Below are 27122 nucleotides of genomic sequence, written 5' to 3'. Positions count from 1 at the left end.
TGTCCTCCCCTCATGGCAGATACATACTTTCAGCAAGTATAATGTCAATTTCATCCCATACGCACATTACTGAAATGTACACAATCAAATTATTGACAGCTTCTACTAAACTAAAACTTTTAAGAGTTTGTTCGCCTGATGACTGGTCCCATGGCGGCATTCTGACTTTGTGTCCAAATATATCCCCAAGGCAAGTGCTAAAGTTTTTTCTTCACGGTTAAACTGTATTCTATTATTTTTTTTTTTTAAATCAACAGATAATTTTGAGGTTGTACCTGGTAAAGAATATATACGGCTCAAAGGACAGTGTCAACAGGGTGAAATGCAGTAAGTTCAGGAATGTATTTGTACTACACAACTGTGTTCTGGCTACATACAATCATGTAAAAAAAAAAATAGCAGTACAACATCAGTAACCTGAAGAACCACTGTTATTAGCAGTAGTGATATTTCTGCATTGCAAATAATTTACCCGTGGATGGAGAAGTATAATATAAAAACAACAGCCAGAAAGGGTGTGTGCCAAATAATAGCAGTGTGGTGTTTAATTAGAGTAATCATAAAAACAAAAACAAAAAACACAGGGATCATTAATTGTCCTTTATTAAGGAGGAAGGGAAGCAATGTGCCATACATTGTTATGACATATATTTCCTTCTTAATTGCGAAGTAAAATGAGTCGTTCCATATACTGTTCGGAAGAACAATGTAGTTTGATTAAAAAGTTGATTGGAGAAGTGAAAATAATAAGTGCAGCAAATAATAGGATGCTCAGCTAAAATGATCTCAAATGCTTTAAAATGGCAAAAAAAAAAAAAAAAAAAAAAAAAAGAAACGAGGAAAATGAGCACCAATTGTGGAAACGGTTCAAATAACAGTCAGAATGGCAACGATCCAGCCAATCATCACCTCCAGAAAGATCAAAGATGATCTATAATTACTGTACCTGTAAGTACTGTTAGAGTCAGAAGATGTTTGATCGAAGCTAAGCTGTGAGCAAGAAGCACCACTGTTGAAAAAAAGACGTGCAAAATCTGTTCAAATAGCCAAGGAACACATCACCTGGCCCAAAGAGAAATAGTGTAATATTCTGTCTACTGATGAGAGTAAAATTGTTCTTTTTGGATCTAGTGGACATCGACAGTATGTCAGACGACCCTCAGAAACTGAAATCAAGCCTCAGTACACTGTGAAGACTATGAAGCATGATCATGTTATGGGGATGTTTTTCATACTACGGTGTTGGGCCTATTTATCGTGTACCAGTTATCATGGATCAGTTTGAATACAGAAAAATACTTGAAGAGATTATGTTGCCTGATACCGAAGAGGAAATTCTTCTAAAATGGGTGTTTCAATAAGACGACGACCTCAAACACGAGTAAGTGAGCAACATCTTGGTTTCAGAGAAAAAGGATAATGGAGTGGCCAGCTCAGTGCCCTGACCTCAACCCAACTGAAAACCAGTGGGGTGAAAAGTTTCTGAAGTGAAACCCAAAAATTCACAGGAACTGTGGAGCGTAGTTCCATTCATCCTGGGCTGAAAAAAAAAACTAGGTTTCTAGGTGCTAAAGTTGGTTGACTTGATGCGATGCAGATGTGCGGCAGTTATCAAAAACAATGGTTATGCAATTAAATATTAGTTCAGTAATTTAAACAGGTTTAAAAATATTCACTTCCATTAAGGCACTGCTATTTATTTAAAACTCAATTGTATAATTGTCATCAACAACAGAGAAATATGTTCTTCATCAAATAAAGAGTGCAGTATTATTTGATTCTCAGTGTGTCTGTATGTGTCCCATCACAAGTCCCACAGAACTGAATAAAATGTCAAATATGCTGTGCTATGCTATATAAATGTTATTACATATTTAATTAATCTCATTTAATATAAACAAAATAAAAATCAACCCATTAGTCCCTTGAGGTAAATATGTATCCCGAAGATTTCATAAAGATCTGGAGGTCTCTAAAGTTGTTCATAATTTACAAATGAAAGAATTTGTAGTTTAGATGCTTTCAATACATTGATATTAAGCAAATCTCTGCGTACTAGAACTTTACTGTATGAAGGAATTCCTATAGAACACCAGTTAGATCACATTGGCATTCTTGAGAATCAATCCCATGATCTTGGCATTGCTAACGCCATGCTACCAGTTGAGTTAGAGAGCCATGGCCCTCCTCTAGCAGCTCTTTCCCGTCGCTTGTTTTTGACATAGTGCCATTAGCTTTTATAAAAACAGATTTACATTCATTGAGTTTAAGAATTTAAATGCTCTACATTTCTGAAAGTCACCCTTTAACAGATGTTTTCTCTGAAGCCATCAACGAAATGTCATTGCAGTGACAGCCTCTCATTGAAATTCAGTGTTTCTTTGTCTTGTTCAATCATTTATTATTAATTCAATTATATTTCTTATTCAGATCGTGAGTGGCTCTAATCTGGGATATTATTGAGATTCTGAATTATTGAGAGCACCATTAGAAATCGCTCACCTTGGGGAAAGAATTTGTCGTCTTTGTGAGTTTTATGTATATCCATTAAAAGTTCCTCTCATCGTTGGCGATGTGGAAGCATTATATGAAACTCACAGCAATGAAATCTTAACATGGCACCAGTTTTTTTTTTTTCTGTCAACATTTGAAGTTTTTTGGCAACCACAGAATTAGTAACCAACACTTAAAGTCTCGATGGTGAAGGACAGAGAATGTCACCACACAAATAACAAATTTTACTTCAGAATACTGAATGTGTCAGGAAAATAAATCTCTCCTGTAGAAGCTGCATCCCAGGTTTGACTGGCAGAGTCCTCAGACGGCCTGTTACACCCTTGTCTAAGCGCATTTAGAGAATGATATTGGTTCTTTGAGTGCTTTCTCGCTGACAGGCTTTCACCCACATCCAAAACCCCTTTTGTTCTCATTTTGGTGCCCATGGCTGCTCTAAAGCCCTGGAGAAAGATATTCATTTTATACTTTTTAACCAAAAACCACATTCACAGCAACGTACAAAATGCTACTACTAAGTAGACATACTCTGTCTTCCTTTCTAACTTTAAAAGGGTAAAAGAAATCAAACTAGACACTATTGGCGTTAAAATGTAAATTCTTGTTCTCACGGCACTTTTTAATAGAGGCACATTATTTACAAATTATTTTTTAATCCTTTCATCAAAATACCTGTTCCCTTTTTTGCCTCTTTCGAACTTGTAAAAAACATTACAAAATAGTCGCAAAAACTTTTTGTGTATTTCGTTTTGAACTGTGGGATTTTGCACCACCACTGCCACCGAACAGAAATAATCTTTTCAAACATTCCTGAACACACACGCCCCAAACACACGCCATTGGTTGAGCCTGTTGCTATGTCAGGCAGGTTCGGATTCTTTAACAAACAGAGCGATACTTCAACAGTTCCACAGAGCCAGAGTGAATTAACCTACAAATTACTTGCTTAGAGTTTTTTCTGCATGTTAAGCTGGGATAGAAAAAAGTAGTTACGTCCATCAGTCTCTCACCTGGGCCAGTGGTGATTTAACCTTCTCGGGATGTATCTTTATCTTTTCTCCCGTGTATTAATACCTGCTGTTTATTCTTTAGTAATGATTCCTCGGCAGGAAAATGTTTAACGATCTGAAGACTTTAAGAAGGTTTCAAAAGCATGATGTTTTAGAGATATTAACAAGACTTTTTAAAATCCTTGCCACTCTTGTATGGTTTTTTCAGAGTAAAAGAGGTGAGATTTGGGACTCTCGTACTAATTTTTTCCTCTCTGCAGATGAAAAGTCTGATTAGCTGGATGAAAATGAAAATATTTCTCATCAACATTAAAAGAAGAGGAATGATTCTGAGGTTTGATATGGGGTTATAAAGAATTAGAGCCATGCCTGTCAGGATGATTGATTTCAGTATGCACAAGAGGTCATCTTTCATTTCCAACCCTCTGAGATAAAGCTGGGAATATGACATTCTCAATGGCGTTTAAATCAGGGATATATCTGTAACTTGTCTATAATGCTGAAACTAATCCCTAAAGCAACACATTTGTCTCGGATGAAGCAGTAAAGCTGGTATGAGAACAGTCCACTGCCTTATTAATGAGGTGTCTATACTGCAAAATCACATTCATGTTCCTTTGCCATATCTATTTTTGTTGCAAAAAGACATTTGATTTTTTTTTTTTTTTCATTACGATTCTTATAAGGTGACTTCCACAAATATCTGAGATCATTTAGATTAACCCGTTTCATGGTGTTTATTTGGATCGTCTGTTCCATTTTAGTTTTAAAACAGAGCAAACACATGTACAGTAGTTTAAGGTTAAGGCGCACACTAAAAGTACCAAGACCATCCCTACACCCTGTGGTTTACAGTATTTGTTAATATTGGTTCAGCTGGAGACTGCAGGAGCGTGTAGTGTCAGAAAGCGCAGCCTAACCCCTTCCGCCCTGCAGCTAGAGCAATCCAGGGCTGCCTGTCACCACAGTGAGTTCCTCTGGGCATGAAGACATGAGCTAATGGAGAAGGAGCGAGCGAACACAGTCTCAGGGGTCCTGTACACACACAGGGTGAAATAGAGGTTATGGAGCTTCTTAAATTTTTAACCGTGCAACCTCTCCAACAATGTAATTAGGCAGATAACCTGTTAGGCGCGTGTGGTTCTAACACTGATGCTTTAAACCTGATCGAAAGCTCTAGATGAATCGAGCAAGAAGTCAAAATAAATTTTACACTGCTTAGGCAATAGAGACTCCCAAATTATTTGTAAAAAAAAAAAAAAAATACCCCTGTGAGGAAGGCATGATTAATATTTTAGTTTGGTTGAGTACAAAAGGGTTTGGTAAAAAAATGTAGATGTCACATTGCAATCTGTGGCATTCAAATATCAAAGCGGAGCAGAGTGATTGGTTTTATTCTTAATTAACATCTTGCATGCAGAAATATTCATTTTGAAAGGATTTACATTCAATTTGTCAAATTAGATTTTCAATTGCTTTTCATATAGCATGTTGAATCCCATGTATGCCAGTTTGCTCAAAAAAAAAAAAAAAGACAATAAAGGTTTTTTATTGCTTGCATTTTTAGAGCTTTGCCCTGCAGATCTCATATAGGAATCACACAGGGATTACACGGGCTTCAGTCTGATATATACTGTATGAAAAGCATTTTCAAACACTCAGATGGTGCAGCTGGTTTTTTTTGGCGGCACCAGAGCTCAGGTACCTCCTGTCCTATTTCCACAGACAGCCAACAGAAGCAGGATGTGAGCTCTTTCTGTGCCGTGAACAGAGTTAATGTGATTTGAGCCATGTGAGTGATGTGCTGTGTTTTCTGGAGTTCGGTGGTGCCAGCTAATGGCATGCTTTAGTTTCAGCTCAGAAAAAAAAAGTATATATATATATTTAAAATAAAAAAAAAAAAACGAAATTAAAGATTCTAAAACAGACAACTTTAGAGACATACAAATCAGGTTTATAGCATACTGAATTCATGAAATTGCCAGGTAGAGCTTAATGTATTTATAATAAATAATAATGAAACAATATTTAACTGCATCACATTGTTTAAAGCAGTTAACAAATTTACTTAATTTTACATTATTGATTCAATTTTGCTCTGTTCTGTGATTTCTAAAGACTGGTTAGAAAACCATTTTCTATAGAACACACACACACACACACACACACACACACACACACACACACACACACACACACACACACACACACACACAAACAATAACTTAACAAAATTAAGGTCCTACATGTAACCTCTAAAATGTTTCACATTTCAGTTTCCAAATTTCACTCTACTCAGCAGTGCTAAGAGTGCACATGACTTCACTTTTATTAGTCCCATCTGGATTTCCTTTACAAATAACTTTGATTAAAAAAAAATGGTAGTGGAGGAAATCCCACTATGGGATCATGTCTAAGATCTGAACCTGGTCAATTTCAATTCCCGAGAAGTCTGAGGAGATCTGCTCATCATGTGGAAAGCTGTCAATGTTGTACATATCAGTTATTGCATTCACATGTGTAACAAAATCTGATCTATCAAAAATCAGCTCATTAAAATAAATCAATAAATAAATACAAACAGAAACCAACTGTCTGTGTGGATGACATTTTGAAAAAACTGAGTCTGATTCTGAAATTCTGTTGTCAAAACATGCAGAGACACTGTCTGTCCAGAAGAACAAGAACATCCATACTTTATGTACCTATGAATAAGATCACCCAGGTTTCTTCTGTGACTACTTTAGCCAACAGTCAACTACCATGAACGAGCCAGCTATAACTTTAAGCTATTTAAAGCAGCACCTGACAGCATGTCAGAAAGTTTGCCGTCCTTGGTAGTCGCTTGGTTTCAAGGACTTGCTGTACATTAAACAGCAACGCCCGTGGGACTGTTTCTATGGTGTACAACGTGTGAACTTGTCTCCACTCCACTCCTTCAGTGTTTCTAATTAACGCTGATCACTCTTATACTTGCATACAAATACAGACTTAGATCACAACTAAGATGCATGCAAGCTGCTGCCATATGGTGCTGTCTGACGTCCAGAAATGAGGCCAGTGGTCCTGTCTGAGTTTTCAAACTGGCCACACATTTGCGCCGATCTACTCTGCCAACCTGTGTGTGTGTCTGAGTCATCTTTCTTGGTTCTTTTTCTTCAGGAGTAACTTGCGTTAGACATGCAAACCCTAGCTCTACCTTTCCTTTGGTTTTGAAGCTGATTGTAGACATAGATTGTTTTTATGGGTCATTTGCACAGAACGCATTCCGTATGTGCTATTTTGTTATTGTTGAGCGCTGTCTTGCTGTTTTAAAATTAAAAAAGGCATTATGAATTCCTCTTTAGGCACGCTATGGAGTGCATGTGACAAGAAACCAGACAATTATTTTCACTTTTCTAGAAAAACGAGATTCCTTGATGGCAAATCTAGCCTTTGTATTGCAAATTCAAATTCTTTGGTGAATGGGCTTTTACCAAGAACCGTCTCCAAGTGTTCAAAAGCATATGGAAACCCTGCCATCCGCTGAGTGATTCATCCACGTACCCTCCAAGCCATCTGTTCTGTGACATGCATGGCTAATTCACAATTCAACAGGAAAGTGGACCATTGAGGTGGACCAATTTAATCAATGACAAATTAATACATTTATGTAGAGCAAGAGAAGGACAAGGCTGTATAAACTTGCACCGTGCTGATGATCAGTCTTTTGCTTTGGTTCACGGATGTGAATTATTAATTGCTCTCTCAAGCAGGAATGTTTGCTAAACAGCGAGGTCTTCTCTAGTTCAGTTCTTCTGCTCCACTGCTGCAGACCCCTCGGGACGGGACAACTGAACTTTTCTGAGAGCCTGTTTATGAACCGTGGACCGGCTGTTTCAGAGCAGAGCATACAGACACTGTGAAGATGCTTCCAGCTGAGCTTCAGTTTAGATAGGAATTCATTGTACAGTATGTGAGATCGCCCATCTGAAATACTGAACAATGAATTCCTCAGCCCTGTGACACAGGGATGCATTGAGACATTCTCGATACGTTCTCATTTTTTATATTTAGCCACATAGCAAAATGTTTATAAATATTTTCTGGCCAAGTATATATGAAATATATACATATATATATATATATATATATTGAAATATATGCCTAAACAGTGTAGTTCAAAAATTTATTTCAGGGCATTAAAATACATGTAGAAAGCTACATTTAGGCTAAATGTGAATGTGGTTGGAATAACCTTGGAATCAAACCTAGATGTCTAAAGATTTAGTAATGCTTATATATATATATTTATGTATCTATGGTAACACTTTACAATAAGGTTCCATTAGTTAATGTTAGTTTAAATATTAACTAAAATGAACAAACAATGAACAATACATTTATTACAGTATTTATTCATCTTTGTTAATGTTTGTCAATGAAAATACATGTGTCCGTTATTAGTTATATTATTATTATTGTTATTATTATTTTGCATTTTAAAGTATGCGTCTTGCTGATTTTTATTCAAATGTGTTACATGTGAACATGTGTTATAGACAACAAATAAAAAAAACAAGATGAAAAAACAAGATTTTCTGTATTTTATTGGATTTAAATATATGAAGGCAATATTTAAATATATGTATATTTGATATATAAATATACAAAAAGTTCAAGTATATATTGGTATAATATATATTTACATAAATATATTTTAAAACATATTTTAGCAAATATATTTTTGGAAATTTTTTGGTAGATTTTGAAATATATTTAATAATAATTTTCACAACAATTAAAAATGATGTCATGAAAACTGATACAATTTGAATCAGTTTTCTTTAATAATTATTCACCTAAATGTTTATATATATATATATATATATATATATATATATATATATATATATATATATATATATTCAATAGGAAATTTAGTAGCCAGGACAAGACTACATGTAGCCTAACCGAAAACGTATATTTATTTATTGATTTATTGATAATGATGACTCATCGGTTTGTGTATGCGTGCACATAGCAACCGAAATGCTAGGTTAGCCTTCAATCACATCGTCTTACAAAGCCACGGTCCTCGTTGTTCAACTGAATCCAGGTCATGTATGAAAATGTAAAAAATTCTGTCTTGAATTCTGCCTCCCCCCAACATGCTTTAATCATGCGGCGGGAGAGACGTCACTGTGCTTCTCTCCTCTAGAGTCATGTGACGCTAACTTTGATCTGCCGAAGAAACGGGTGAAAGCTTCAGGAGAAAAATTACCAATGAGAGTGAGAGAGGGAAAAGAAAACATTGCCCCAGCCAATTATCAAGAGTTATGTTTTATTCAGAACCTGAGTTGGGCACCGTGAATCTCCTGTACATTTATGGCTGAAAAAATGAAATGCCTCTTTCATACCATTGAGTTATTTTTCATTTATACTGCACACTTGTCTTTTACTGATTTCTGGGAGGAGGTGAAGAATGGACACGTTAATGGAGCTTCTGTTTTTAGGCGCAGCCTGCTCAGAAATCAGCAAAATAATTTTCAGATTGACAATGCTAATGTTTTGGTTTTTTGACAACTATTTCGATAAAATCAAAGTCATACAATTGCAGCTGTTTGTCATCAGACAAGTGTTAATAATCTTAAAAAAATTGGACAATTACTTAAAAATTCCTCAAACATAAAATGTTTTCATTTAAAATATATATATATTTAAATTTTTTATACATTGAAATGAGAGAGAGAGAGAGAGAGAGAGAGAGAGAGAGAGAGCATGAATTAAAAAGATGGAGTGTTTTTGTTAAAACACGGGCCGAGATCACATCTCTGGCATAAAGGTGGTGCTACAACACTGCTCTTACATGTGTGTATTCATGTGTGTGTGACCCCACACACTCCCTCACACAGTTACACTCTCTCAAACACAACACAAGTCCACACCCAAACGCTGTCTTTTATAGTGCAAACAATGTTTTAATTCGGGAAATATTTTATAAATTATTGCCAGTCTAAATATGTCCAATTCATTAAATGGAAGTTTGCATTAAAGTTGACTCAAGCAGTTCCCTTAATTCGTTATTCATTTTTTTAATATAGACTTTATTCTACCCTTTATTTATAATAAAATAATAAAATTAGTGAAAAAAAAAAAATATATATATATATATAAAATAATTAGAAGGCAGAAATGGCCATAGTTGAAGAAACTATTAGTTAGCTGCAAAGATCAGTTTACTCAAAAATAACACATTTAGATATTTGCGCTTGTAACTTTTCTTTGTTCTTTGAACAAAACTTCAGCATTGATTCTTTGAGTTTGAATGGATTGCAGATATAAAGCAGTCTGTGGGTAAACCAAATTTCACCTGAAAGAATGGAGCAGAAATTCCTGTGTGATGAAAGCGGCAGAATGATGAATGTGCACTTCATGTACTGAGAAGATTGAATGATTCTGTCAGCACACCATATGCTTACAATTTATTCCTCCAAACACAGCGGCCAGTTGACACGAGCTCTCACAGCAGCCCTGCCCTCGGACTCACAGCGACACTGAACCACACAAGAGAACCGCCATTAAACTACATATGTGTATATGATACAAAATCATTCTTGTTATTACATAAACAACTTGCATTTCAAAGTATGCATTCAAAAAAAAAATAAATAAAAAAATAAAACCTACCAAAAAAGGGAAAAAAGTTGTAAACCCAACAAGCTTGAAAAGAAATCTGATTAATTTCAGTGTATTAACATGAAAGATTAATTATTCATTAATTATGAATTAAGATATAATTAAACATTTCACACGGTAATTAATGAAATAATTATGAAAATAATAGCTGCTGTAGTACATTTTTATTTATTGTTGCTAGTATTCTTAAACATTCTAAAACAAAAACTCACAATTTAAATAAGTTGAAAACTAAATTTATTTATTTTTTTTTCCAATAATAATAATAATAAATATTGCCTGATAAAAACTACAAAACTTTTTCATGATAATGATATTAACAGATAACACTCCTTGGTAATCTCATCAGACAAATAATGTCTAATGTTGGGAAATATTTTAGTAGGTAATCCAAACAGCTTGGTGCGATTATATACTGTATATATAAAGACAGTTCATAAATTTACAAATATTTCTAATATTTGACATACTATATACACATTTTTTTTCAGATTTTGAGATATGCTCCACTTAAAATCTCCCACAAAACTACAAAGGAGGAACATTCTTCTTGCTCAAAGACAAAAAACACCTTATTGCCAGTTAATCTGCTCAGTGTGGGCTGATATTGCCGGATGTTTTGTTCAGCGTTCGCTCTGTTTCTGCGAAATGCTGTAAAGTGTTTGAGAAACAGCTGCATGGTCACCCTGATGTATCTGTTAGCATGTCCAATCGAGCTGAAAGCTTTAATTCCCCATGTCTCGAGGTCCATCCGTTTACGCTATTCCTGCTGTCTGTGCCAGTAAATACAGTTTTAGAGACAGACGGGTCTTTTGCTAACAGGAGCTGTGTAAATCACCAGTTTCAAAAGCCTTTTCGGATGGTTTGTCAGTTTTCTCTGGCTATTGACCTCTTCGTGGGTCATGTGATTTTTCTTTGTAAAGTCACTTTTGATTTTTTTCTGGGCTTTCTTCTTAGCTAAAGTTCTGTTTTATTATATGTGCCCCAAACTATGAAATAGTACATCCAAACTAAATATTTGGATACACTATTTACCATGTGCATAAAACGAATAAACCATATTAAGAACTCAAGAGCTGGTTTACAAAACTGGTCCTAATGATTTGATTTCTTTTTTGAATTAACAACACATTTCTCTTTTCCTTAAACAAAATTATTGTTTGACTGATTTACATTATATAAGTACGAGTGCCTTTTAAAATGCCTGCATGATACTTTTATGATGCTGTTGCAAACCTTTTGATATCTCCAGTTGGTGAAAGGGTTTGGAATAAGGGCATGATAACAAATGTAATTTTTTGCTGAAATATTACTTTAATGTGTGAAGGTTCTGGTTCCTCTAAGCAAAGATCCAGACCCAAACATCTGCAAGATTATTGTGGTATCAATGTAACATCAATGGGCAAAAGCAACCATTTACCAGAATTATCTTCAGAATTCATCATCCTTGCATTGTGAAACACTAGATTACTGAAGCATAAACTGACTGCAGTTCTTATCTAAAATCCACACAGTTGGGATGCTTTTTTATTTTATTTTGGACTCCTGAACACAACACTGGTGAAAGATTTTACAGCTTTTAAGGATGAGTAGGAACAGATTAAGTGATGTTCTCTACCATTTGCTTCTTTTCCATGCTGTTAACTCTCCTGTCCCTGCAGGCTACTATGACCAGCAAAGATGAAACCTCTTTACGGGCCAAACACTATTGGTTTTTATTATCAAAGATATGATTGTAGTTTAAAAGACTCCTTTAAAAATCCACGATCCCTCCCTAGCTAGGGTGATGGGCACTATGACTAAGACCTCCGCTTGGTTAAAACTAACTTACTCTGTCGTATAGAATGGTCATATTAAAATCAGTGATATGATATTAAATATTATTTAATAAAAAACAGCTATGTCCCTCGCTCAGAATTGTTGTTGATGAAACGTTTCTGTTTTAAAACAGAACTTAATGCCTTTCAAGAACAAAAATATAATTAATATATTTGAATCCTATAGTCAAATGTGAAATTTGAGTGTAATATCGCTAAGCAATAAAAGCCATAGGTAATCATTATATTATATATTTGTAGGAGAAGCCATGATTTCCCTGTAGCTGCCACTACATTACACCTGCAATATTTACAGGAAGATTAAACTGCGCAACTATGATAAAAACAAAACAAAAACAATTATGTATTTCTAACCAAACCCACTGGTTTTGTGATATTTTGACCAAAAATGTATAATTTATATATTGTTATGAGTATCATGTATTATTTATGATTGGCCTGTGTTAATCTCATTCCAACATTGTAATTTACATATTTGGAAACCAAGTACTCCCAAAGCAATATATAGATATATATATATATATAGATATATATATATATATACAGTATATATTAGTTTTGTTTTATTTGCTCAATACTGACTGCAATTTCATTATAAGACTGCATGAATGAGTTTGAATTGAAACATGGTTTGAATGTGCCATTTTACACATATGAGAAATGCAGAAGTTTTTGTTTTCATTTTCCTTCCACTCTCTTTGTGCTCAATTCATTTCTGATTCAGAACCATCTCTCGCCTGGGGAACAGGCGTTGAGCTACCGGGGAATTTCTATTTGTGTTAGCACTGTAGTGGCTTTTGTCACTTGATTGATCATTTGGCTTTACATTTAGTATCGCTTCATTTGACTGAATATTAGGTTGCATGTGTGAAAATCATCTTAATTGTATTTCTGCACTTATTAGGGGCTCAGTATCTTTTAAAAAAAGCTAAATAAAAAAAGTGTGTTTGGCTTGTTTAGATAAAATTGCATTAATTAACAAAAATGACTTGTTTTTTTTTATTAGTGAGAGGTACAAAAATTGTTTTATGCTTCTTCGTGTTCCAAATCAATCCCTATAAGCTCTTAGCAGGGGAGGTCTTGAAGGTTTTGAATGTGTCTGGAGCATTTAAGTGTGATTTCTTTCACACATCTTTCGCACCTTTTTGCTTTTTCAGTTTCATTATTCAGCTGTTGATCTATGTCAGAGTCAACTAGGCCAAAACCAGAGGCAGGAAACCCTGTCAAAACTGTCTTGCAAGTTAACATTTGGCTATTGAAAGGCTACTGGAGTATTTGTCAGTCCAAATGGTACACTGAAAAGCCTAACAAAAGAATTGAGTCCTTACACTCTCAAGAACGTGTTTTGAGTTCTGTAAACAAATTAATTCTGACCTGGATTCCTTTTGTTGTAGTCTTTTTTCTCTTCTTTTTTTATACCCACACACACACACACACACACACACACACACACACACACACACACACACACACTGACACATGTATTTGTTCATATTTACACTTTTCATACCCTGGCACCTGCTCATCTTCTGCATTGTGGTGTTTACAAAGCCGTTTATCACATTCCTTTAGCAAGAACTTCTGATCACCGCGCGGCAATTAGCACCTTGTTGTTCTCAGAGGTGCCATAGGCAGAGAGGAGAGAGTTAATGCCACTGGCTTTAATCCAAATCCCCTTTAACTGGCCTGTTAATGCTTTCAGTGAAACCTGAGAGGTGAAGAAAAATGAATTTTAGTCAGCTGGTGTGTCTTGGCTGATCAGGGATCTTTATGTAAGGAGAGAGCTTCCGAGGCAAGTTGGGCCATGCTTTATATCTCGCTTTACTTTAAACTTAAGTGACCGAAACCTTAGATGTGGGTCTGTGGTAGCAGCATTATTAGTCATAGCTGACATCATCCCAGACATGAGAGACCACCTCGAGCTCACGAAAAAGACCTACGGTGGCCGTCTGACCATTTACTTATGATCAAATGTGATGGCATTAAGATATCACTGAAATACTTCAGTTATCACGGTCCGTTCCTTTTAAAGACCACAGATTTCGTTCAAGCATACTTTACCTCACAAAGCAGGAATTTATTTCCAAATCCATTTTTAGTTGTGACTGAAAAAAAAGAGAGATAGAGAGAGAAAGAGAGTGAGTGAGAAAAACTAATTAAACCACCATAAATTAATGGCGGAGTAAATTGTCATAATTTCTCTTAATCATAGAAGTCCACCATGCGTTTGGTGCTTTATCAAAAAAAAAAGAAAAAAAAAAAAATTTGCCCATAAAAGAAAAATAATAAATACATCACAAGTCTCCACAGAGTGTGTTAATTTACTCTCACCCCAACGGCTGACCCGCTGAATAGACAGTTAAATTACCTCCACTGCCCGCTGCCCCACTCCATTTGATCCAAATAATTGGACATTTGAATAAACCAGAGTGACTTCGCTAATTCGTCGGCTGGTTCATCTTCATTGTCTATACTTTATATTCTACCTGAGTGGCTTTAACATCTTTTTCATATGGTACATAATTTAGTCTTTCCAGCACAGTGAGTATTCCTTTCAAATTATATAAATGTTTTCAAAATAGCCCAATTTAATTTGAAATGACTCCAGATATTTTACATTTTTTTCTTGTATACAAAAAGCCAAAGGCAAAAGCTCGATATACACTATAGTTTTGTTTTCCACACATTTAATGTTGTATCAGACTAGAAGCCCAAGTGAAAAACCTTCTGGTGTGAAATATGTACTCCTTTCCAAGAAAAGGCAAGCAGCCTGAAGAAAAATACAGCATCTTTTGCCACCTTTAGTAAAATCTCCTTTGATTTATCAGGAGCCTAGAGCACAGTTAGAGAAAGGAAACAGGCCAGTGAAACAGAGGAAAGATTCCTCCATTACGTGTTTTTTTTCCTCCCAACAGTTTTAGCCAATGTGCGCTGTGCAGAGCTGCTTGCAGCCCACATAGACCCCAGTAAAATGAGACTCAGGTCTTAATGTAACCAACAAAAGCCGGATCAAAATCCATACAAACTCAATTAGGAATCAATTTGAGTTTGTGTCAGACAGTCTGGTGCCAACAGAGAGGCTTTTCTATTAGCTTATGCACTAGAAAAAAAACTCCTTTCATTTAAATATTTCACATGGGTTGCCTGAGAGTATCTGATGCAAGCCACTTTTACCCTTCTTCCTCTGCCTGCCTCAAGAGCCAACTCATATACAGGGTATTTATAGAACAGGATGAATACAATGATCAATTCCTTTCTTTATGTTTAAGGGAGCCGTTTTGTCATGTTGCTACTATCTTTTGATAAGACAATTTGTGACCCGTTGGAAGAACATCTAGTATTTTGCCTCGAGGCAGCCATTATGGGTCTCACAAAGACTAGACTCATCTTGGACGTCCCTAGAATGAGCTGTAATCTGATTGGTTGCTGCCCTATGTGAAAGCAGTAAATTCCTCCCTCTGATTGGCTCCTCTGTGCACTATGATTCAACATGCTGCTCAGGTTGAGTATACTGACACAGTAATGACAAGAGTGTTATTCCAGTTGTTACCACATCTTTATGACTATGACAAATTGAGAGCAATCAGTAACAACAGCAATAACACTGACGTGGACCAAACTTTTTTTTTTTTTTTTTGATTAATGGGGCAAAAGAGCTGCGAGGAAAGCAAATAGAAATGTTAATTATGTTGTCTGACTGGCCTGTAGGGTTGATTTAGCAAATCTTGTTAAGGGGACATTTCGGGTTATTTACAAGCAGGTCTGGGAATCTATTAAGTAGTGGATCTGTTGGAGAGTCAGCAGAAGTAAAGTTGGCAGGACACTGTCGGGTATGCCAGCATAACATCCGTTTGATGTCTTCTTTTAAACCCCAGCTTTTTATTTCTCCTTAAAGAAGTAGTTCACCCAAAAGGGGGGATTGTTTGATTATTTACTCAGTCTAATGTGATTTTCAAATATATATGCTGTTTGTTTCTTTCTGTGGAATACATGCACACAATTGTTTTATTATTTTTTTTATTTTTTTGCACAGATGTTTTTCACATTAATAACAATAAAATAGAGAAAGAAATAAATACATAAATATAAGCCCTATGAAATTTATTTATTTATTTTTATTTTCTCATATGCACTCTCAAATCCAATATGACACCTACGTCACATGTTCAACATCAGTAACATCCAACCTAATTGGCAACCAAACATCATGATGTCAAATCTGAAGGTTATTTGATCTTAGAGTTAAAACAGAGGTGAATATTTTCATAGAATCATATCATATGGCTTCAGAGCACTTGTAATATTGCAAGTCTCATGGGCTACCTTTGAAGTCTGTGTGTGCATGTGTGTGTTTGTGTTTGTGTGTGTGTGTGTGTGTGTGTGTGTGTGTGTGTGTGTGTGAGTGAGTGAGTGAGTGAGTGAGTGAGTGAGTGAGTGAGTGAGTGAGTGAGTGTGAAAAATAGCACCATACAGTTTTGAACAACATATGTTGCAAGGTAAAGTAATCCTTTAATGTCTTAGACATTTGCACTCTTCTAATGTTTCACACCTGTTAAGTTTTATCTTTAATTATCTTATTTATGAAGTAATGCATAGGATTTTTTTTAAAGAAAGAAAGAAATAATCTTGTTCTTAGAGTGAGCATCTGATATTGTACTGTACAGTACCACCCATGAAAAAGAGGGAGGGAAAAATCGATGGACACAAATCTTAAAGTATTTTGTTCTGTTACTCTCTATAAGGCATTAATGATTACTTGGCCCTGCAGGTATTCTATATGATCAGGTTGGTAACTGTAAAATAGGACCTGACATCATTTTCCAGTGCAGGTTTGTATTTACAGTTTAGCACTGCAGGTTATATTTTTAAGATTTCAGAGTATTTCCACAAGCATCTTTTTCAGTCAACATCTACACAACCTTCCTGCTCGCATTCTGACAGTGATTGTTAAAGACGTCCATTTCTCATTTCTGTGTATCACAAGGTCGGTCTGTCACAGATCAGGTGCTTTATCATACAGTGACAGCCGCTTGTTATACCCATTGAGTTATTTCAGTTTGGAAGGAAGTGTGGGACGCTTGTGTGCTTTACTGCATAGTTTCATAACTGGGTTTAGCCAGTTTGGTAAGGAAGGACTAAAGCTCAGAACATCTTGACAGCTGTGGAAATTAAATCACAAATCTATCATCTATTGATCAGATCTGTATAGATTGTAGCTGCAATAAACCTGCAGTTTATTAAAGGTACTACATTGCTTAGGCTAGGAATGGTTAGTTCCACTCAGCTGGAGACACAGTAGCATTAAAATATCAGTCGTTTCAATAAAAATTGTTTCCAGAGAAAAAAATTATAAAAATAAAAAAATTGCTCAGACTTTGCTCTTCCTTAGCTCAGGAGACTTAAATGAGATTCTTGTATATCTCTAATCTTAGTATCAAAAGCATTTCAGATGTTTCTCCTAAAATTTTAGTTCCTAAGCGACGTAGCGACCAGGAAGCTATAAAAGCATGTGCCACGCAGCTGGCATCAGCTTCGCATCTTTCAGCAAGTGCACTGTGTGTGCATGTCATTTTGTCTTGTCAGTCTTATTTATTGTTGTTTGTCACTATTAGCTCCTCCATCAAGCAATAGTCAAAAGAACAAGGCAAAGACGAGACATCTGAAGGGCGAATCCAGACAGTCTGTGTGTGGCCTGCCTGGTATCGCAGCACGCTGAGTCAGCTCTTAAGGGGGCCGACTGTTCGCATTGTGAACAATTGCCAATGCGTACGCTTCAATCCCGGAGGGCTCTCTTAGAGGAGGGAGCCTTCGCCAGAGTTCCCCGCGGTGCTGGTCCCGCTTCTGCCGAGGCAGAACAGCAGCTGCACTTGTGGGGTTCGCAGGTGGATCTGCTGGAGGGAATGGAGACTGCCGAGTCCCTATCTCCTTCCTCATCTGCCAGATCCAGCGCCCAATCCCTGGGTTCAGAAGCACGCTCTGCGGTTTCTTCCCCCTGGGGAGAGGGATTGACACTTCACCTCTCTTCCTCCGAGGAGGTTGATGTGGAGAGTGTATGAGGAGCTTTTGGAGGTGGTTACTCATGCGGTTGGGCAGTCTATGGCAGCCAGCTCCTCATACCGTGAGGCACAGAAGCAGAGCGTTGCCTCTCGTGCTCCTCTATGTTGGGACCGAGAGCCTCAGCAGGACCGGGGACTTCCAAGCCCAAACCAGATCTCAGGACAGTCATTGAAGCCAGGAAGTCCTCAGCCAAGAAGTTCTGATGTGAGGGGCTCAGGACTTCAAAAGGCGGCCCCTACTGGGGTAGAGCGGGGTTCACAGCATCATATGGTGCCCTTCTTGCCTCAGTGCCCTCGGGGAGTCGGTCTGCTAACCCTGCCAGAGCTCCAGGGCGCAGTAGCTTCCAGCGAACACTGCTCTCAGTCTCTTCCACCCGTGAGCATAGCAGAACTGAGAGACTCGCCACCCCTTCGGGGGTCTCAAAAACAGTTAGATTGGGTGCCCCCTGCAGGTGATCTACATCAAGGCACCGATTTAGCTGCCTCAATAACATCAGAGGTCAGTCTCGAGAGACTGATTCCCTTAGTAGATTATTTAGCAGCGTGAAAACTACTGCCAAATGTATCTCAATGGGTCCTGCACACAGTAGAAAAAGGCTATCACATTCAGTTCGGCTATCACATTCAGATTCAACGGGTTATCCCAACATTATTCAGTTATCTCAAATCAGATCCAAGGACTGGTTTGTCATGATAGATCTCAAAGAAGCATACTTCCATGTCCCCATCCTTCCACAACACAGGAAGTTTCTGAGGTTCGCTTTCAGGGTCGAAGCATACCAATATCGAGTACTTCCATTCTGCCTTGCACTCTCACGCCAAGTCAAGTCAAGTCAAGTCAAGTCAAGTCAAGTCAAGTCAAGTCACCTTTATTTATATAGCGCTTTAAACAATATACATTGCGTCAAAGCAACTGAACAACATTCATTAGGAAAACAGTGTGTCAATAATACAAAATGATAGTTAAAGGCAGTTCATCATTGAATTCAGTGATGTCATCTCTGTTCAGTTAAATAGTGTCTGTGCATTTATTTGCAATCAAGTCAACGATATCGCTGTAGATCGCTGTAGAACCTTGGGAGAAACCAGGCTCAGTTGGGGGGCCAGTTCTCCTCTGACCAGACGAAACCAGTAGTTCAATTCCAGGCTGCAGCAAAGTCAGATTGTGCAGAAGAATCATCTGTTTCCTGTGGTCTTGTCCTGGTGGTAATCTGAGACAAGGTCTTTACAGGGGATCTGTATCTGGGGCTCTAGTTGTCCTGGTCTCCGCTGTCTTTCAGGGATGTAGATGTCCTTTCTAGGTGCTGATCCACCATCTGGTCTGGATAAATACTGGATCCAGGTGACTGCAGTGACCCTCTGATCTGGATACAGACTGGATCTGGTGGCTACGGTGACCTCGGAATAAGAGAGAAACAGACAAATATTAGCGTAGATGACATTCTTCTAATGATGTAGCAAGTACATAGGGTGTTATGGGAAGTGTTTCCGGCTCCGGCTTACCTAATTAATGCCTAATTAACAGATTTGGATATTAAAAGCATATTAGTATGTTATGTGTAAGCCAGGTTAAAGAGATGGGTCTTTAATCTAGATTTAAACTGCAAGAAGTGTGTAGATACGGCTCTGGTTCCTCTGCGACTGCAGGGCATCTGCATAAAATTATATAATAAATAAATTATATTGACCATTGGTTGATTTTAGCTCAATAAGAGCAGATGGCAGTTCAACATTGAGATGCCGTTCTTGCCCATATGGGGGAGCTGGGTTTGAGACTGAACGCCAAGAAAAGTGTACTTTCTCCTTTACAGAGGACCACCTATCTAGGGGTAGTGTGGTATTCGACCATGATGCAGGCACGTCTGTCTTCTGTTCATATCGAGTCGATCCTCACCTAAGTCAAGTCCCAGGAGTTCTGGCGAGAGTATGCCAAGATGGGGTCCTTCTTCTATTAGTAGCCCTGTTCTTGTCGGGCTGAGTATGGTTCTCAGATCTAATCTCGCTCCTCGACTGCTCTCTATGAGAGATTCTGATCAGGACAAATCTACTCTCACAGGCGCAGGGCACGGTAGTTCACCCTCGCCCCGAGTTATGGAAACTGTGGCTGTGGCCCCTGAGGGGGCACAGCTCATAGCATCTGGTCTCTCAACCGAGGTTGTTGAGACCATCTTCCAATCCAGAATTCCCTCAACGAGGAAACTGTATGCCCTGAGGTGGAAACCCTTCACCTCATGGTGCAGAGACCACCCGCTTGACCATGTTAACTGCCCTGTCAGTACAGTTCTCTCAGTACAGTACGGTTCTCTGCAGGGTTAACCCACTCCACCTTAAAAATTTACGTGGCGGCCATTGCGGCCTACCATGTCCCCTTCGGTGGCCAATCAGTGGGTAGACACCCCCTAGTGACACATTTCCTCCATGGTGTGCTGAGGCCTCCAGTACGGTCCCATGTCCCACCCTGGGACTTGGTTGTGGTATTAGAGGCTCTCTGTAAAGCTCCATTTGAGCCGATTGAAGATGTATAAGATCGACATCTGAACCTTAAGACTGCTTTTCTACTGGCTAATACTTCTCTAAAGAGAGTTGGAGATCTTCAGCCCATCTCAGTGGCCCCTACTTACCTCGACTTTGTGCCCGGTATTGCCAAAGCATTTCTAGACCCTTAAGCGGGTTATGTTCCAAAAGTTCCCTCTGTCACACCACAACCTATAGTGCTGCCGGCCTTCTGCCCTCCTCGCTTTTGGGAGCCCGACCAGGAAAAGCTTAATTGTATGTGTCCAGTTCGAGCGCCGGACATTTACATCCACAGTGCTGCCCTGTGGAGAAAGTCAGACCAATTGCTTGTACCCTTAGTCGTTGGATTGTCGAGGCTATCAACCTGACCTATGAGTTCTCTGGTCTCCCCTCACCGATGGGAGTCAAGGCTCACTCTACACGGGGTATGGTGGCCTCTAAGGCCTTCTTAGCAGGTGTGTCCATGCTGGACATCTGCAACGCTGCGTTGTGGTCCATGCTCTCCACCTTTGTATGATTTTATGATATAAATATGCAAGCCACTCCTGGCTCTTCTGTTCTCTCGCCTTAGCTGTGCTCTTCGGATACACACTAGGCAGGGATTTGGAAGTCTGGCGGCATGGGCACCTCATTCCCCATAGTGTATCTACGCAGCTTGAGTTCCTGAAAAGGAACGTCTCAAGATTACGCATGTAACCATGGTTCCTTGATGGAATACTCCCATGCCATACTCCCAGCACCCCTTCCAGTGCTTGCTTCTCTACTCAAAGCTGCGTGGCACATGCTTTTATAGCTTCCTGGTCACTATGTCTCGTTCCCTCGGGGAACCATGGTTACATGCGCAGCCTTGAGACTTGAGCCTTCACATTTGTCTCCTCTAAATTTCAGAAGTGATTTCAAAGTGTGCACCAAGTCAAATGTATCAATAATAGCTCAAATATTTGGACCATATAATATGTATTGTTGATCAAATTAGTCTAGGACTGAGTCACATAACAATTTATGTGCCTTTCATCAAAGAAAGCTCCATGATCACAAGTCCGTTTTGATAAAGGCATCGGGTTCATTATTATTTCCAAAAATATTGCAATCTCTTCTCAAGCTTTAAATGAGGTAATTATGATATTTCCAGAACCTTTAGTTTAGGAGAAAAATCTGAGCACAGTGTGTGGTGTTTATGAAATCTTTTCTAAATTTTCAAGACAAATGTGAGACCACTGGAGTCTTTAGTTTAGGAGAAAGGTCTGAGCACAGTGTTTGAAGTGGGTGAGATTTTTTTTTTTTTTTTTTTTTACTTTAGAGGAGAAAGATGTGAGACCACCGGTGTCTTTAGCTTAGGAGACAGATCTAAGCACAGTGTGTGATGTTTTTAAGATCTTTTCTAAAGCTTAAAGAAGAGAAAGATGTGACAGATCCAGAGTCTGTAGCTAAGGAGAAAAATCTGTGCACAGTATGTGATGATGATGAGATCTCTTCTAAAGCTTTAAAATAGATCATTGTGAGAGATTTTTTTGTCCCAGGAGACAAGTGAGAGAAGTGGGAGACTCAAGCAGAAGTCTCCATTTATGTTGAAGTACACAAATTTCTGTCTAAGAGAAATATTTGAGAGATCTCACTTTTGCTTTTTCTTTCCTCTTGGTCCATATGACACTCTGTTATATGGGTAGCGGAAACCAATGAGAACCTCATGGTAGCTCCTATTCTAGTATTGGGTCTAGTTTTTGTATTGTACCCCTCTTTGGAACAAATTAATAATAGGTTCTGTTGGTTTTTGGGGTTTTAGACAGGAGGTGTGGGATATAAGCTCTCAAAGGAGAGATCAGAAAACATATGGAGAGATTAGAATATGGAAAGAACAGAGGCAGTATGGAGGCATCATAGTGATTAATGAGAAATACTGATTTTCTGTATTGATATAGACAGTGAAAGTGGAACCTCATGATTCTGTTCACGGCTTTTTGGGTTTTACTCAGGAGGTGTCAAATATAAGTTCTCAAAGGAGAGATAAGAAAAAGAAAGGAGATATCAAAATATGGAAAGATCAGAGGCAGTATGGAGGCATCATAGTGAGTACAGAGTGAGTTGGATTTTCAGAATCGATACAGACAGTGAATGCAGTAAACCATGGTCCTGTTGGATTTTGGGGTTTACACAGGAGGTGTCAGGTATACGTTCTTAATGGAGAGACTGGAACAAGTATGGACAGATCAGAGACAGTATGGAGATATAGTAGCAAGTATTGTGAGAGTAGAGTTATTACAGAGAGATCAGTGCAAAAAAAAACAGAGATCAGCTGCAGTATGGAGAGATCAGAACAAAGACGGCTTCGAAAATATATAGAGATCAGCATGCATATGGGGAGATTAGTGTAAGTAATTATACAGAACTTGCATGCAGTGAATGGTCTTCGGATACAAAGATCAGTGTGGGTGTGGAACAATCAATTCACACTGCTGGTAATCAGTTTCTTGGTTCGTGAATTGTAGCTGCATATTGATCATGTGTTCAGCATGCTGAGAGTGTTGTATTTCAGTATTTGACTGCTTTCAATAGACCATGTGGTATTGTTTAGTGCTCTGTGATATTCCAAAAACAGAAAATATTCCACAAGAGAGAAAAGGAATCATTGAAAGGTCCTTGAAGCATACACTCGATTTCACCCTATTTGAAAATGATTTTTAATGAACAAGTCTCAAAATCAGGGCAATAATCCCTTAGTTCTTGCCTAAACATTCAGGGACTCGTGACCTCAAGCAAAGAGCGCAAAACTATGAGTAAGACCAAGTCATGGTGGTTGCCGGGAGGAATAAGAGCGAAGGATGAAATGTTTCATGAAATGTTTCCGAGTTGAGTGATGGTGAGGAAATGCAGTTGTGCTCCAGGGACCTGCTGCAAGGCTTCACGATGATTCGGGCTCCCAGTCACCTGAGCTCGGCTTCTGTCTGATACCAGAGAACTTTGCTGACAAGCAGTCACTCAAAGGTGCAACCAAGCCTTTCAACAGCTGCCCGACGGCGAACCATAGAGAGAATATCCACTCTAAAAGGCACAGGCATGGCTTTGTCAATAGAGCAATTATTGTAACTGGATACACATATGAGTTTAATGCTGGGCTTATTACTAATTGGGGCTGAAATTACTGGGGGGATGGAGGCTTTCATAGGATTTCTGAAAAATTAGTTAAATAATTTGTGGGCTTTCTGCTTCCTGGCATGTATAGGGAGTCATAACTGACAGAAGGAAAACCCACTGAAATATGTACAATGTTAAAGGAATGACATTTCTTGGCCCTCAGCTTCATATTCAGCTTTGCAGTTTCACATAACTGCAATATGACATTCTTTGGACATACTATAGCTCTGGTGCTCTCTGTCAAAAACACAGGCAAATCTGTGAGAGATAATTTATTCTGCGGACCGTCAGGCAAGGGAGGAAAGACAATCTACTCATTCAGATTCACATTATGAACACTGGTGGCATTTCAGAATTCTATGCAATTCGTGAAGTTTCACCAGCACAATAGGTTTTCCTTTAGACGTCCGTTCAGATGAAACATAGGGACTGGAGAGTGATGTGATTGGTTAAGTCATCTGCCGCACACGTTTGTTGACTTTGTTACCAATTGTAAACTATGTTTTGAGTTAAGTAACTGCTGACTGTGTGAGGCAACGTGATTAGTTTCCACAGCTGTATGGTTTTTCTTCACCAAATCAGCAGGAATAGACACGAAAGAACAAACAAAGGTATGCTTATCAAAGCAGGCTTGGATTTGCAATCAAAGAACTCCATTCTATGGAACTATGCCAATCCCAAACTAATTCCAAAAGATCTTACAAGTAAGTGAACTAGAAAATAACATATTACTAAATTGAATCCCAATGAAGCAAAAACTGTTGCATACAGTATATGAACATGGAAAGCAGCAATAGATTTCTGAACAAAAGGGCGTGCAGTAGTACGAGCAGGTTTTCATTGACTGAAAAAAATATATATATATATATGCTGGGAAAAACAAAAATTAATGCTTACTATTTACTGATCCCGTGTAATGGGCTGACAAAGTTTGACTAGGAATCGGGCTCAGATTTCATTGAAGGATTATTTCTGTTCTAAAGCAGAGTCCGTCACCTCATGCTGCTGTTTGGGATTTTGTTGACAGGAACGTCTCGTCCTCTTTCAGGCCATTGTATCGCTGAAGACACTCTGCAGTGGTGAATTAACATTAAAATCATACCCAGCGAGGCTAGACTCCACAGTGCACTCGGCTCTCCCAATAATCCAATATATTCCAATGGAGTTGCTCGGCAGCTGTGAAGTCCAAGCAGCAGGGATGTCTTTCATGGGAGAAATGAAGGTCTGTGTGATTTGGAGCTCTGAGGCATACAGAGGTCATTCTCCTTTGCTGAAGTTATATCCTCTAGCTGTGTGTACAACTGTCCTCTGGTAGGTGGCAAGTCTTCAAATGATTCAAAGGCCGGGGAGCTTTCTCACTCCAAATGTTTCTTTCCTTTTCTTCTTTTTTAGTTAACAGTTTAAATAAAACTCTCTTCTTGTTCCCAGACAGCTGAAGGACGACAGTTGATATGTTTGCTGATGTGCCATGGCACAGGAAACCCATTCTCTTCATTAAGGTTCAGAGAGCTTGCTTAAAATCTTAAAACATGCTAGCTTTGCTAACAATTCCTGGGCGATAGTATATCTCTGATTGGTAATATTACTTTTCTTAAAGATAAAATCTCATCGAAAAGGAGTAGAAATTATTGACATTGTAGTTTACTGTCATGAAAATTCTAAATGTTGTGATGGTTATCATTAAATTAACAATATTTTGAGTAATGTATATTCCTTACACATTCGTAACTATAATTTAGGTGATTCACTCCTGCATTCACATGTATTGTAGCAGTCAATTTAGAATTTTAGCAGTGGGTACGTGACCATAGCAAAATGCTAAAAGCACTCAGAATGCCTTAGCAACCGCATAACAATGCCCTATCAACCGTTCACTACTCCTGTGGCTGTGAGTTTTGTGCAAGCAAGAGCCAATCACATTTTTTCTTCCAATTTTTTTTTCTGAAATATTTCAACCAGAACTACTTTTCGATTATAGGTTTTATTCAACCTTTGTTTTGTAAATAATTGCAGTCTAAGGCGTCAGTCTTAGATTAGTATTGAAACTGTAAAATTTCTCATTGTGTTCAAAACTACCAAGCGTTGATAACATTTTTGCAAACTGTGAAAATGTATTTTCAGACTGAGAAGTTGAAACATTGAGCAAACTTTCTTTTTTATTTATTGTATATATCTATATGCATATGTCCATTTCCCCATATATTTATATTTAAACTTACAACTTTTCTTTTGTTGCCTTGCAAGCACTTCTGTGTCCTTCACAAAATAAAAATCTAGAAGTACTGATGCCTCTAATTGAATCAATATTTCACAGGCTAAAATCAAGAGTAACACAAATAAAGCAACGGAGACTTGATTCGTAGCAGACAGAGTTTACCTGAACCCAACTAGATCGGGTTAACCAAATCCAGACTGGAAAAATAATAATTAGACCTTTGCTATGAACAACCACCATGAGCTCAGTCTCACTGAAATTCACATTCATAGTTCATCCCTTTATTCTAAATAATTTGTACTATAAAGTGCAATGACTAACCAGTAAGCAATCTGATTTTTTTTCCTTTTCTTTTTTTTACCAAGTATTTTAAATGAAATTATAGCTTATGCAGATCAAAAAAAAAAAAAAAAAAATCAGATGCTGGTAGGATTTTAACTTGTTAATGTAAATAAAAAATAAAAAATAATAATAATAATAATTTAAAAAGTATAATTGTGTGTGTATCAAAGGAGTTTTTTTCTTACATGTCTGATGTCTTGTGTCTTTTCTTGCAACAGGACACTGAGAGAGCCAGAGCTGCCACTGATGCCCAGTGATATTTATATGATTAAATGACAATAAATACAAAAATAATATAATGTCAAATGTGTTGAACATTGAGCCTTAATTTTCTGTTTTTTTTTCTTCTTCTTTTTTTTCTAACACATTTAAAAAGGTTTCACCTACTGCAAAGCTGAAATAATAGATATTTTACAATAAATATAATATCCAGAAATCATTTAGAGGACACAACACTGTATTGCCATTTAGTCAAAAAAAACAAAAAAAACATAGAAGACGACAAAAAAGAAAAAAAACAACCTTTGGTCACTGTAAATAGGAAATGACATTTTCATCTAACCCTGTTTTATTGTGTCACAAGCCTCATAAGGTTGCACATTTGTTATGTAGTTAAGATTAGCTTAAACATTAATTTCACCCAATTTATGCATAACTGAGCACTCAATGAATAGATTTAGGACAATAATGTTTTATGGAAATAAGCTGTATGCATTCAAAAAGTTTTATAATTATCGTCTTTTATATGAACCGAAAGAGTTCTCTTTATATGAATATAATTAATAAGGGTACACAGCTGGACTGGGGATTGCACTTTTACAAT

Source organism: Carassius carassius, chromosome 38 (assembly GCF_963082965.1).
Source record: "Carassius carassius chromosome 38, fCarCar2.1, whole genome shotgun sequence".
Taxonomy (NCBI): domain Eukaryota; kingdom Metazoa; phylum Chordata; class Actinopteri; order Cypriniformes; family Cyprinidae; genus Carassius; species Carassius carassius.
The sequence above is the reverse complement of the archived record's forward strand: the minus strand, read 5'-3'. Positions refer to the sequence as shown.